Here is a 13,621-nt window from a genome sequence, read left to right on the forward strand (position 1 = left end):
CTAATACATAATAAGTGTTCAGTATATGTTAGCTACTAAAATTACATTTATGTTTTTTCTTTTATTTTCCAGTTTTATTGAGATATAATTGACATACATCACTGTGTAAGTCAGGTGTACAAGATAATGGTTGACTTACATAACTATTCTGAAACGATTACCATAATAAGTTTAGTTAGCATGTATCACCTCATATATATACAGTGAAAGAAGAAAACAAAAAAATTAAAAAAAAAAAAACCTTTTCCTGTGACAAACTCTTAGGGTTTATTCTCTTAGCAACTTTCTTAGGTATCATACACCGGTCCCAACGAGAGTCATCAGATTTTACATTATATCCTTACATTCCACATAGAAGTGAGATCATGCAGTATTTGTCTTTCTCTATCAGACTTATTTTGCTTATCATAATGCCTTCAAGATCCTTCCATATTGCACATGATAGGATTTCCTCATTTTTTATGTCTGAAAAATATTCCAGTGTGTGTGCGTGTGTCCGTTCTTTAAGCATTCATCCATTCATAGACACTTTGGTTGTTTCCATGTCTTGGCTATTGTAAATAATGCTGATATAAACATGGGAGTGCAGATACCTCTTTAATGTTTTCATTTCTTATGGATATATTCCAAGTGGAATTGCTGGGTCGGATGGTATTTCTACTTCTAATTTTTTGAGGTTCTTCTACATAGTCTTTCATAGTGGTTGAACCAGTCAATGATTCCAACAATGGTGCACAAAGGTTTCCTTGTCTTCACATCCATGCCAGTATTTACTGCTTCTTGTCTTTTTGATGATGGCCATTCTAAGAAGTATTAGGCGATATCTCCTTGTGTTTTGATTTTCATTTCCCTAATGACTAGTAATGTTGGGCATCTTTTCATGTACCTATGTCATTATTTTTAATAGGTCTCTATGTGGTCTCCTCAGCTTTCATGGATTTTGAAGTATAGGACAGCTGAAAAGACTTGAGTCAAGTAGACTTCAGGTTCCCTACTACTGCATTTACTTCAGCAGCTACAATGTCTCTCTATACTTCTGTCCTACCAAGTCAGAGAACTAGATAAAATATTACCAGTTCAGCCTCTGCTTGATAAACATTTCAAGCCAGATGCACTAGTTTGAGAATTTATTTTATATAGATAAAGGTGTCACAAAATTAATCTATATATATTTTCTAATACCTGGTGCCCCTAAAATGGATATCATTAGATTCATTTTTACTACCCTGCTGCTGATACCTCATCACTGGGGGAATAGTAGGTGTTTGCAGGACTAAGACACACAGACATATGGGATTTTGTGGGGCTGGACGCATCAGATTTCACAGTTTATGGGCTTTAGACTCCTAGAGCTTATATGTTCAATTTCCCAGCCCAGCATGGTCTTTAATGAAGCTATTTAAAGTTATGCACATAAATAGTTTTATTTTTATTGAAGGAAATACTTATGAGGAAAAGCTAGAGTAGGAAAGAGGGATACAAAATTAAAATGCAGTTTGAGCCTAACTATATAGATAATATGCCCAGATGGAAAGATGTGTGCTAATATAAATTTCTCCTCATGGAGGAGACTTTTGCCCTGAGGATTAAAATATTTGAGAGCTTCCTCAAGCTATCCAAGCCACCACTATCTACAAATGAAAGTTTAATATCAATTTCTATTAAGGACTACATTTCTCTCAGCCCTCTTCTATACAAGTGCACACGCGTGCACACACACAAACCTACACATACACACAAATACACAAGCATATGTTTTGAGACTCACTGGCTGACTGGAATTATTTATAGGAAAGTCTTTAAACATGTAAACTGCTAGATGCAAAAAAAATATGATAGAGAATAATTGTGCAGAAATCCTGATGGCTAACACTGGTTTGTAAGATTTGAGTCACTTTTAAAATAAGCTTTATTGTACATGTTTTCCATAATAAATGTGTAATTTTAGAACCAGAAAAAATAAGTATTTATGTATTATTTTTTAAACTTACTTTAGGTAGAGCCCTTGTATTTTAAAACAAATCTTTTAGAATCTGTTATTCACTCTCAATTTCCCCATTAAAAAAATCTTGTTAATATTGAAATACAAAAGAACCAATCTTTGTAATATTCTGCATTGATGTTACATAAACTTCCTCTTCCTCCTGGAATTCATGAAAATTGGCCACTAAGTCAGCCAAGAATTTTTATAAGACTTGAACACACTTATCACCAGGAGAAAATCCACTCTGCCTGTAAAAGATGTCGTAGTAGTAGCAGTAGTAGTAATACTGCTAAATATTTACCAAGCACACTGTTCTCGCATGTATATACATGGAGACCTTACAACCTCAGAAGTAGATACTCCTTTTGTTTCTTTGTGAGGAAAGAAACTGAGGCACAGGAAGATTAAATAACCTGCCGAAATCCGCCTCAAATGATAGAGCCCAGAGTTGTGGTCACACGGATCACCTCTAGAAATCTCTATTAATCTTATACTTCAATAAATAATCCATAGCTCACTTGGCACAGAAACTCCATGGTCTATTTTCGTTTGATTTCTAACTATGTCTAAAACTCCTCTCTAAGCACAATTGCTGGCACATCACAAGATCTTATTAATTTGGAGTGTTTTAATATAATTACATTATTATTATATGTCCTTTGATTATTTTGCTTCTTATTATTCTTTTTAATTTATTTTCTTAGATGTCCATCTTTCCTTCTACATACCTTTTGCATTTTCTTTTCAATTTTGGGGATCCATAGTTGAATTTATTAATGTTTTAATTAAATAGAACAAGATTTCTTAACCTCTTTTCTTTTACTGTATCTGGGATTATCTTTTGAATAAATGACCATGTGTTTAACAGGCACCAGTACTGCAGCAGTCTAAAATCCAGAAGGAGAATACTTAGGTGATCTTATCATTTACAAGCTTATAAATGCATACTGTTGGCTAGAGTCTGCAATTAAATTACTCAGCAGAAGGCTTGTGTGTCATTCTGGAAAAATAATGTAAATTTAAATTTCTTAATAAGTTCCTTAATATTACTTAGTTTTACATCATAACTGTTTTTTTAGCATCCTCATATTATTTGTCACTCATCCAGCTATGTTTCCTTAGTGCTTCATTCATTCATTTATTTAATACTAAGCATTTATTATCAACATGTGCTATACATTGTGCTAGACTCTGGAATACAGGAATTATAAGCACAGCTCTAGCCTTCAAATATTGTAGCTTTTAGAGGATATAAAACAAAAAATTAGTTACAACTTAGGAGAGTCTTTTATGGACATAAAGAAAGAATACCTGAAGGTCTTTGAGAGTGGGATGAAAAGTGGTTAGAAAGATGATATCAGAAAATATTTCCTCAAAAAACAGATTAGTAAGAGCCTGCTAGAAAGTTCTGGAATTAAGTAAGGACATATGTGGATGTGGATGTGAGTGTATAGGCTTGTGTGTGCATACATGCACGTGTGTGTGTGTGTGTGTGTGTGTGTGTTCATATTGTGAGTGAAAGAACAGTAAAAGTGGTGAGATAGGAAGAATTTCCAAATGAAAACAGGTAGTTTGGGAGAGAAGTTATTATACAACATCACTGCTTATACCTGTGCTTGCAGTAGCTCAATATGAACACAGCAAAGACAAAGACCAAATGGTTTTTAGAGATCAAATATCTTCATTTTTTTGCTTACACTTTAATCTACTCTACAAATAGGCAGCTGACACCTGCAATACCAATAGAAAACCCCACATTCTAATGAATAATAAGCAAAAACTACATGTAAGATGGAAGGTTCTGTGTATTATGCAAGTGCACTTTAATTTTGTACAGAGGACATGGGACATTTCTGGAGGGTTTTAAGCAAGGAATTGTGTGAGCCGATGTTCCTTTAGCAAAGCCACTCAGGCATTATTCTGGACTGTAGGTAGGGCCAGTTAGTAGGCAGCTGCATCATCAGAGGTGTAATAAGCATATGAACCAAGACATAGAGTAGAAAAGGAGAGCAATGGGTGAGCAAGCATGCCAGGTTCCTGGAATGAAATTTTAGGTGAGTGGTAGTGGGATCAAGGCAGGAAATACAGAAAAATTGGTTGAGGGAAATTTAATTTTCTGACATGTTGAGTGTAAGGTGCCTGTGGAACGGCAGGTAGAGCCATCAGGTTGAATGCAATTGTCTGAATAACAGGTCTGGACTGATAATATACATTTATGTTTGTTTATTACGGCACAACAGATAAAGATATGGGATTATATGTAATTATCAAAGAAGAAGAGGGGCGCCTGAGTGGCTCAGTCAGTTAAGCATCCAGCTTTGGCTCAGGTCATGATCTCATGGTTAGTGGGTTTGAGCCTGCGTCGGGCTCTGTGCTGACAGCTAGCTCAGAGCCTGGAGCCTGCTTCAGATTCTGTATCTCTCTTTCTCCTGACCCTTCACCTGTTCAAGCTATCTCTCTCTGTCTCTCAAAAATAAATAAAAAACATGAAAAAAATTTAAAAAAAGAATATGCATAGTACAAAGTAAACAAGGACTCAAGCAAATCTCAAATTCAATACCATTGATTTCTAACTAGATATGCATATCAGAAATATCTGGGCTAAATTTATAAAATACAGATTCCTGAGGTAACTTCAGACCATTTAACGAGATTCCTTCGAGTTTGCAGTTAGAATCTGGTTTAATTTTTTTAAGCTACACATGATCTATATGAGTTACTCATTTCTTTTTTAAATAATTAAGAGATAAACACCCAAAGAGGATCCCCAAAAGATGAGAAAAAGGAAGTAGCTCAAGAGAAAGTTTTATACATCATTTAGATACAATTAATTGTATATGAATCTTCCTCCCTATATAAAGTAGGTGTTTCTTGAGGACAATATGCTCATCTTTGGCAAGTACTGAGACACATGTTGCATATGTCGAAGCAGTTAGTAAATACATCTGCTTTTCCACATTTAACTGCCTATAAACTCTTCCTTATTGGAGACTTACTAAACCTGAGCTTTTTATTTCCTTGACTAAAAGATAATTCATTCCTCCCAACCAAGCAGTCTTAAAGAAACTCTAAGACTTGACAAATGCATTCATTGAACTTAACAGGACTCATAATGTTTTAAAATAATTCTTTATTTGCATTTTCTAATAGAAAATACACCTCAAAATATTTATCTTAGTTCAGAAATAAATCTTGGAAATTAAGCCCCCTCTATGTGACTAATGCAACAAACAGCCTTGGGTATTCTTGGCATCTAAACAATGTAATTTAAATTAGTTCAATTATACCTTGTTTTACAGATTAACACTTATCATGAATGTTTTCATGACCCTGGAGAAAGTAGGCAGTGCATGGTCACCTATGGAACTCTCTGCATAGCTGGAATCCCTTCCTTGTGCCTGAATTCATCTTCAAAGCTGCTGTGTGAGCAGCCACATTACAATAAACTCCCTTTCCATTGGATGCAATTGTTTGGTTCAGGGGTGGGCATTTCCTCCAAGGAGAGCCAATGAGTCTCTTCTATAAAACTTCTGAATACAGAACCAAGAGAAAACACAATCTCTTTCTATTGTGTAGAAATGAGACAGAAAGTCTCAGGAAATACAGCAGTCATATTTTTCATGAGAAGTGAGCCAGTCTTCAACAAGAAAGAATATGGAAGGAAATTGAAGAAGTAAAGTCTAGATATAAATAGAAAAATCATCAATCTCAAAGCCCTAGGTCTATTAGTTCCAAAGTCCTAGAAATATCCCTTCCCTTCCCATATCTTTATTGGTCAGCTTTTCTCTTAGATTATCTGATATATCATCATCCTTTCAGTAATCTCATTCTTTTGCTTAAACTAGTTCAAGCTGAGTGTCTATGATTTACAGTCTAAAACAGTCCCAATTGATCCACTTTTTAAAAATTACCATTGTGTCTAATGTATAACAATGTGAATGTGTTCTGGTAAATTTCTATCCTGTGTTTTTTGCATGGTTTCCATTGTGTATTAGAGAAAATGGCATTTGAACATATTTTCCCAGAGTGTGGTGTTATTTCTCTCATAATGACCATGATATACAGTTTGAGGGAGTTTTTCGGATAGCATACAAAAAGCCATTAGAAGGCCCCTAGAAGATGGATTCCTATCACATAAATGTGACATTGAGGCTGTTTTAAAATATTATCATTTAGCATTCCTTTTATTACTGTTGTTTCACTTATTTATTGATTACACCAGCTGTAGCTTCAAATCTGAGTCCCTAGATTCTTGATCGCCACACATTTTAGTCAATTTCTGTTTACAGCACCATTTAATCCATGTTATGTAGCATTTTTGGCTAAGACTTTTAATTAAAAGAGCATCTTTATGACATTGGAATTTGAAATTAGGAAAATTTAACTGTGGTGTTTTGTTATATAACTTATTTTCTTTCATAATGTCTTAATTTGATGGTCTAATAAACTTGAATTTCTGCTTAAACAGCCTATATAAAGAGAAGCCCAGAAATAATTAGACATTTTTAAAAGAAAATCCTTTTGACAAATAAATATTTTAAAACTCAAAAAGGAGGATACATTTTCTCAAGAAAGCCAGAAAAATGGCTTTTTATTCCTAAAAATGGGAATATGTGATGGTATCTTATTAAAAGTTAAATAATTGAGTTGTTTTTAGCATACATTTTATTATTAAAAACCTTGAAATAAAATCGTCCCTTTTAGACTTTTATGCATTTCACAAATTTTTAATATTTTACAGCCTATTTACTTTCCCATTATAATTTTTGTAATTTGAATTTTTAATAATATACATGACATTTCTTCTGTAATTTGAGTTGTTTTGTACATTTTTTTCTAAGTGAAGAGATTCATTAAGCCAAGATTCAGCATAGAAATGAAAAGATGCCACAAAGAAAAGGGAAATTTGAATCAACAGTGAGACTGAAATTTGATATTTAATGGTGTCCCACGTTAAGTGCTAGTTTCCTTTTTTTAATGTTTATTTATTTTGAGAGAGAGAGAGCGCAGGGGTGGGAGGTCGCAGAGAGAGAAGGAAAGAGAGAATCCCAAGCAGTCTGCCTTCTCAGCACACAGCCCAATGACAGGGTTCAGTCTCATGAACTGTGAGATCATGACCTGAGTCAAAATCAAGAATCAGACGCTTAACCAACTGAGCCACACAGGTGTCCCTTAAGTCTTAGTTTCTGACTTAAAAGTTTTGCAACCAAGTCTTTAACCAATGGAAAACTCCGTCTCAACAGACAATTTTCTTCCTATTACACCAATGGAATTAAGGTTACACATCGTGAATCTTTTATGTTTCTAGATCTAACCCTATAAACAGAAGAAGTGCTGGGTCTTTATTACTGCTTGCCTCCTTTCTATCTCAAAATGTAAAATATCTTATTTATTGTGTAACACCTGCCTCCCATTTTTCCCTTAATTTCATTTTCTTCTATCTCCCCAGGCACCACACCTCTAGTTAATCAAGCTCCTCCTCTAGTTAATCAAGCTCCTTCAACTTTTCTTTCTATTGGCACTTTGACAGCAACTTTTAAACACTTCAAATTTTGCTATTTCTCCATTATCCACATAAATTTTTATTTTTCTAATCAATTTCATTGAGATACAGTAAAATTCACTCATCTTAAGTGTGCATCTCAATGCATTTTGACAATCAAGATATAGAACATTTCCATCACTACAAAAAGTTTTCTCATGCTTTTTTGCAATAGCTAACCTCCTAAGCCTCCCAATCCAAGACAGCCACTGATTTGCTTTATGTCACTATATATTAGTTTTGCTGATTCTAAAATGTCATAGTACATACAAGAAATTATATGCTTTCATGTCTTCTTTTGCACTGTGTTATTTTCTGAAATGTATTTATGTTGTGCATATCAGTAGTTGATTCATTTTTAACTAATGAGTAGTATTTCATTAGTTAGACCACAATTTGTTTACCCATTCAACTATCAAATGAATTTTAGGTTATTTCTAGTTTTGAGCTATTATGAATACAGTGCTTGAATATTCAAATATAAGCTTTTGTCACAATATATGTTTTCATTTTTTTTACAAATTACGTAAAAATTGAATTGCTGAATCATCTAAGTGAACAAATAACTTTTTAAGAAACTGCCAAAATATTCCAAAGTGGTTGTACCATTTTACATTTCCACCAACAATTTATTAGTGCCAGTTGCCCCAAATTTTCTCTACCCTTTAGTTTTCCTAGTCTTTTAAATAGATGTATATAAGAGTTTCATTATGATTTTAATTTGTATTTTTCTGACAAAGATATTGACCATTTGTTCAGCAATTTACTGACCATTTTTAGATCTCCTTTCGTGAAGTATCCTTAAATACTTTGCTTACTTTTCTATTGTTCAATTTGTTTTGTTCTTGCGATTGAGTTATAGGTTTTCTTTATACATTCTTAATAAAAGTCATCTTTCAAAAATATAATTTTCTATATAATATATAATATATGATATAATCTACAATACATAAGATATTTTTCTTTTAGTCCTAGATTCCTATATGTACTTTAACTGTGTCTCTTGAAGAGCAAAATAACTAAATATTGTTGACATGAAATTTGTATCTCTCTCTCGGATTTTTTTTTTGCCTTTTATGCTTTTGATATCCAGTCCCAAGAAATCTTTGCCTACTCAAAAATCATAAAGATTTTCTATGTGTTTTTTCCTAGAAATACTATAATTTTAGCTTTCATATTTAGATCTATGATTCATTTTAAGTTAATTTTTATGGCGAGTGTAAACTTTGAGTCCATTATTTTCTCAAAAAGGTAACAAGTAATCACAAGGCTTCATTGAACAGCTTTTTCCTTCTTCACTATTACCTTTGTGAAAAATAAATTAACTTTATATACATAGATATATATGTAGATTCTCAATTCTGTTTTATTTACCTCTGTGGGCAGTAGATTACCATCTTGATTATGTGGTATATAGTAAGTTTTTAATTCAGGCAAAGTAAAGTACTGTAAATCTTCCAACTTTGTTTTTCCTTTTCTATAAGTGTTGACTTATTCTTGGCTTTTCGAATTCCCATATAAATTTTAGAATATGTATGAAATTTTTATCCTAAACCCTACTGTACATTTTAATGGGACTGCATGAAATCTATAGATTAAAGGGGGGAGAGGGAATAGGGGAATGACATCTTACTAGTATTGAATTTTCCAATTCAATAACATAATATACCTCTCTATTTCTTTCAATCTTCTTAAATTGCCTTAATAGTGTTTTATATTTTTAGTTTATAGCCATTACACAAACTTATCTCTAAATACTTAATGGATTTTAGGGCTCTTTTAAGTAGAACTATTCTTATTTCAATTTCTAATTGTTTGTTTTTCTGTAAAAAAAATATGTAATAGACTTTTATGTAGGGGTCTTGCATCCTGCCATATTACTAAACTGGCTTATTAGTTCTAGTAAAAGTTTTTAGTGTATTTCTTATGAGTTTGTGTATTCGTATCATCTGCAAATAAATACAGTTTCATTTCTTCCTTTCCAATCCGTATAATGTTTCTTTCTCTCACTGCACGGGTGTGGACTTCCAGTACAATACTAAATAGAACTGGTAAGAGTAAGTATCAGTGCTTTAAACTTGATTTTAGCAGAAAAGTGTTTCAGTTTTTAAAACTGAGTTTGATGATAACCATAGGTTTTTCATAGGCGTCCTGTATTAGACTGAGGATGTTCTTCTTCACTTCCTACTTTCAGAGAGTTTTTATCAATTGATGTTAAATATCCTTAACCATTCTTATTCATTGAGAAGATCATAGGAGTGCTTTCTTTGGGGCTGTTATTACAGTGAATCACATTCATTATTTTCAAAACTAAAACCAACTTTGCTTTTCCAGTTGAACACTACATGTCCATCATGAATTATTCTTTCTATATGCTGCTGGAATTACAGAGCCAAAACTTTCAATTGGCTTCCACGCATTATCCTTTTCCTATTATTGTTATGGTTTCCTATTCTTTCTCAGGGTTTTTCTTGCCATTGGCACTTCCCACTCTATGCTCTTTCTGGATAATCTTATCTATATTAATTATCTCCTCCATGACAATGGTTCTTCAAATCATATTTCCAGCCCTTTCTCTTCCACACACTGTGGGCCCATACCCTACCTTCTGCTATGTACTTTAATCTCATTTTCCTGTATGCATCAGTCGGAACCTGTCCAGAACCTAATGTGTCTTTTATCTTCTTCCTTGCTGTAGTATATTCCCTCATATGATTTTTCTAATCTTACTTGATATTGCTACTACCATTCAATGTCACAAAAGAAAATCTAAAATTTAGCCTCAACTGTTTCCTTTCTTTTCCTCTCAGCATCTACTAAGTCATATAAATTGTCTTATTTAATCTCAAAAAGGTCTTAATCATTTTACTCTTTCTGTTTTTGAATAGCTCTTTTCTATTTCATACTACAGTAACTTCCTAATTCTTTTCTCAATTTCATGTTATGCCATCCTTATTTATCAGAATATCAGTTGCCACTTGCTTACTTATAACCTTTAGTTGCTCTCCCTTGGTCGCTCATAAAAATCTAATTTTTTAGTATAATGCACGAGTCTCTTTGTCACCCTGCTTTTTCTTGCCAAGCTCACTTTAATATTCTCCATATCATATATTTAAAAATTAAGTCAATATAGATTTACTTGAAATTTCTGAACACACTCAGTTTTTTAATATCTTCACCCCCAGTTCCTTGTTATTCCATAAGACAATCAGAATACATAGCATCCAGAAAGCCTTCTTGTCCTCTGACCATCAACTCCAGTTTGGCTGAGTGTTTTTACTGTGAGCCCTCAAAACACAGTGGAGACCTACGTTATTGTACTTATCACCTTGTAGTGAAAATATCCATTATACATGCTTATATTGTCCAAGTGAATACTCTCTCAAGAGTATGAATCTTCTATTTTTAATTTATCATTCTATCTCTGTGCCTGAACAATATATGTTAAATTGAATTGAAGCTTAGACTCCAATCTCAGAGTTGAATTTCTTTCTTGAAAGAGTGGAATGTAATGCAAGGAAAAAAATGCTGTTCTGTGAGTCACAATACCATACATTCAGATCTAAACATTTATTCAAAGAGAAATAAATGGGAAGTAGATTTTTTCACACATATGGGAAAGAAATAAGACTATTTCCAATATAGTGAAAAAGATTTATTACTTACTGTGAACTTTGAAAAAATAACACAAGCAAATACTAACACAAAATTAATACAAGGAAGCAAAAGCTCTGTATTGGCTGCAATGACGTAAAAATACTGTGGTTCCCTGAAGGTTAGCTGGACCCCAAGGAAGAGCTATGTAGAACTAGAACAGATAGAAACTTTTGTCTTATTTATATTTAGCTAAAGATTTTCACCAATTTTACAACTGATAACCTTAGTACATGTTATGTGTTGGGTTTTCTAAATACTTGATGTTTAACTAAATAACAGTAGGTATATGATTCCATTCTAGAGTGTGTATACAGTCATCTTGAATTAACCTGTTTTATTTTTTTAAAGTTTGTTTATTTATGAAAGATAGAGACAGAATGAGTGGGGGAGGTGCAGAGAGAGAGAGAGACAGACAGACAGACAGACTCTGAAGCAGGCTCCAGGTTCTGAGCTGTCAGCACAGAGCCTGATGCAGGATTGGAATGTGAGATCATAACCTGAGCTGAAGTCGGATGTCCAACCAACTGAGCCACCCAAGTGCCCCCCAGTCTCTCCTTTAAAAGTCAGGGGATTCATCATCTTTAACGAAGTTGTTAACAAAGCTTATTTCTTCCCAAGTGGCCACAATGTCTGGCCCGTCAGCTTGTCCCTTTTCCTGGGTGTCTTCAGGTCTGGAGTATGAGTTCTGATACAGGAATACTAAAAGTAATCCCATATTCTTTTTTCTCTCCTTTGTGGCTTTGGCTATTGTAAAAAAAAAAAATCTTTCTGTAATGGTTTTTGATACTAGAAGGTCATAGAATTTCTGAGGTAGAATGAAAGAAAGAAGATTTAAACAGTGGCTGCATACTGCTAGACCATAGGCTGAATCCAGCAATGGGCAGCATGGTTTGGTTTGGTTTGGTTTTTTTTGTTTGTTTGTTTGTTTGGGACAGCACATTTTTAATGCTTTCATACTAGATAAACAATTTTCTACTAGTCTGTAGTTCTCAGGACTTGCTACTGTCTTACATAAAGTTATTTCTGTTATTTAAGTCATGGAAATTACCTGCATTACTTGTGAAGCCATTTGGATTTAAGATCTCAGGTATAAGTTCATTCATTGCTTCTTTTTAAGGACATCAAGGCTACAAAAATAACTCATTGCCCAATTTTACACACCTGGTCAAGAGCAGATTCAGCCTGATATTATAGTTCTTTCAGACCGTAGTCCTTAGGTAGTTTCTAATATGATTTGTTATCTCTGGGGTCATAGTCTTTTAGTTCTAGGATGTGGGAGACAGTTGTAAAAGGTAAGGGGAGAAAAGATATAAACAAAAGAAAGCTGGGAAAAAAGTGCAAACTTTTCAAACCATTTGAATACATGTGCCTGGATGGGTGGGTAGGGATAGAGTAAATTTGTGTATGAGAAAAGGAATGTGTAATTTTTAAAAACCACTTTCAAAGCTGACAATAAACAAGGAGTCTAATGAAGAATTATACTTAATGAATGCATTAAAAATGTGCTGTCCCAAAATGTGCTGACCCACTTAGGCTGTGGGTCAAGTAATGAAATTTGGATCATATAAGAAAATCCACAAACACTGACAATTCATCATGTGAGGCATATAATAAGGGTAACAGTAGAAGCAAAGAGAATGAAAACAGGAAGAAACAAAGGGAGATCATCAATTTAACTGCCATGTTTGAAGGTGAGAAATATATGGCTTTTTCTGGGCTTCAAAAAATAACGGCCTTTGGCCAAGTCACAGCTGCAGTGCTATCTTCCGCGGAGTTTTTTGATTATGGATTTGTTTGGAAACTTGCTACAGTGGCACTTTGCTATAATGTGCCTTGCCTTCAACAAAAGAATTGCATTCAGCTCTCATCTAGCTACCTTTTCATGCAGATTTGTGATGCATTGTTTCTCGCCTCTGGAGGATTCTGTGACATTAAAACACTGCCCTGTTCAGAACGTGCTTTGGGAGAGCAGTCAAAGCCAAACCGAGACTCTGAAGCTCATGTTAGTTACCACATTTAATGTGGAATCCTATTTTCAGCACACCCTTGAAATACCTTTTCCAGTGACTAAGTTCCACAGGTAGAAACACCAGGGATGAGGTGTGCCAATGTGACTGCAGTTTCCTACAAAAGTCGCCAAGCTGGGTGTGGATAATAATGGCAGATTTAGCAAGCACAGATTGCCAAGTTTAATTGTGCCCATGGACTATCAGCAACGTGCAGGAAAGAAAGCTGATGTGATTCTTGGGCTGACAATGAGAGAGCTGAATTCCTTCACCAGGTTTTCCACTCTATAGCCCTTTCATCTTGATCCAAGTTACATGGGATATGGCTTTGCACCTGAAAGCCAACAATGTTACAATCACTGTGATAAGATTTTTCAGTCAAAACAATTATTGGCAGCTCAGCCTTGGGAATCTATTGTTAAAGTAAAAAAA

This window comes from Suricata suricatta, chromosome 7, assembly GCF_006229205.1.
Source record: "Suricata suricatta isolate VVHF042 chromosome 7, meerkat_22Aug2017_6uvM2_HiC, whole genome shotgun sequence".
Taxonomy (NCBI): domain Eukaryota; kingdom Metazoa; phylum Chordata; class Mammalia; order Carnivora; family Herpestidae; genus Suricata; species Suricata suricatta.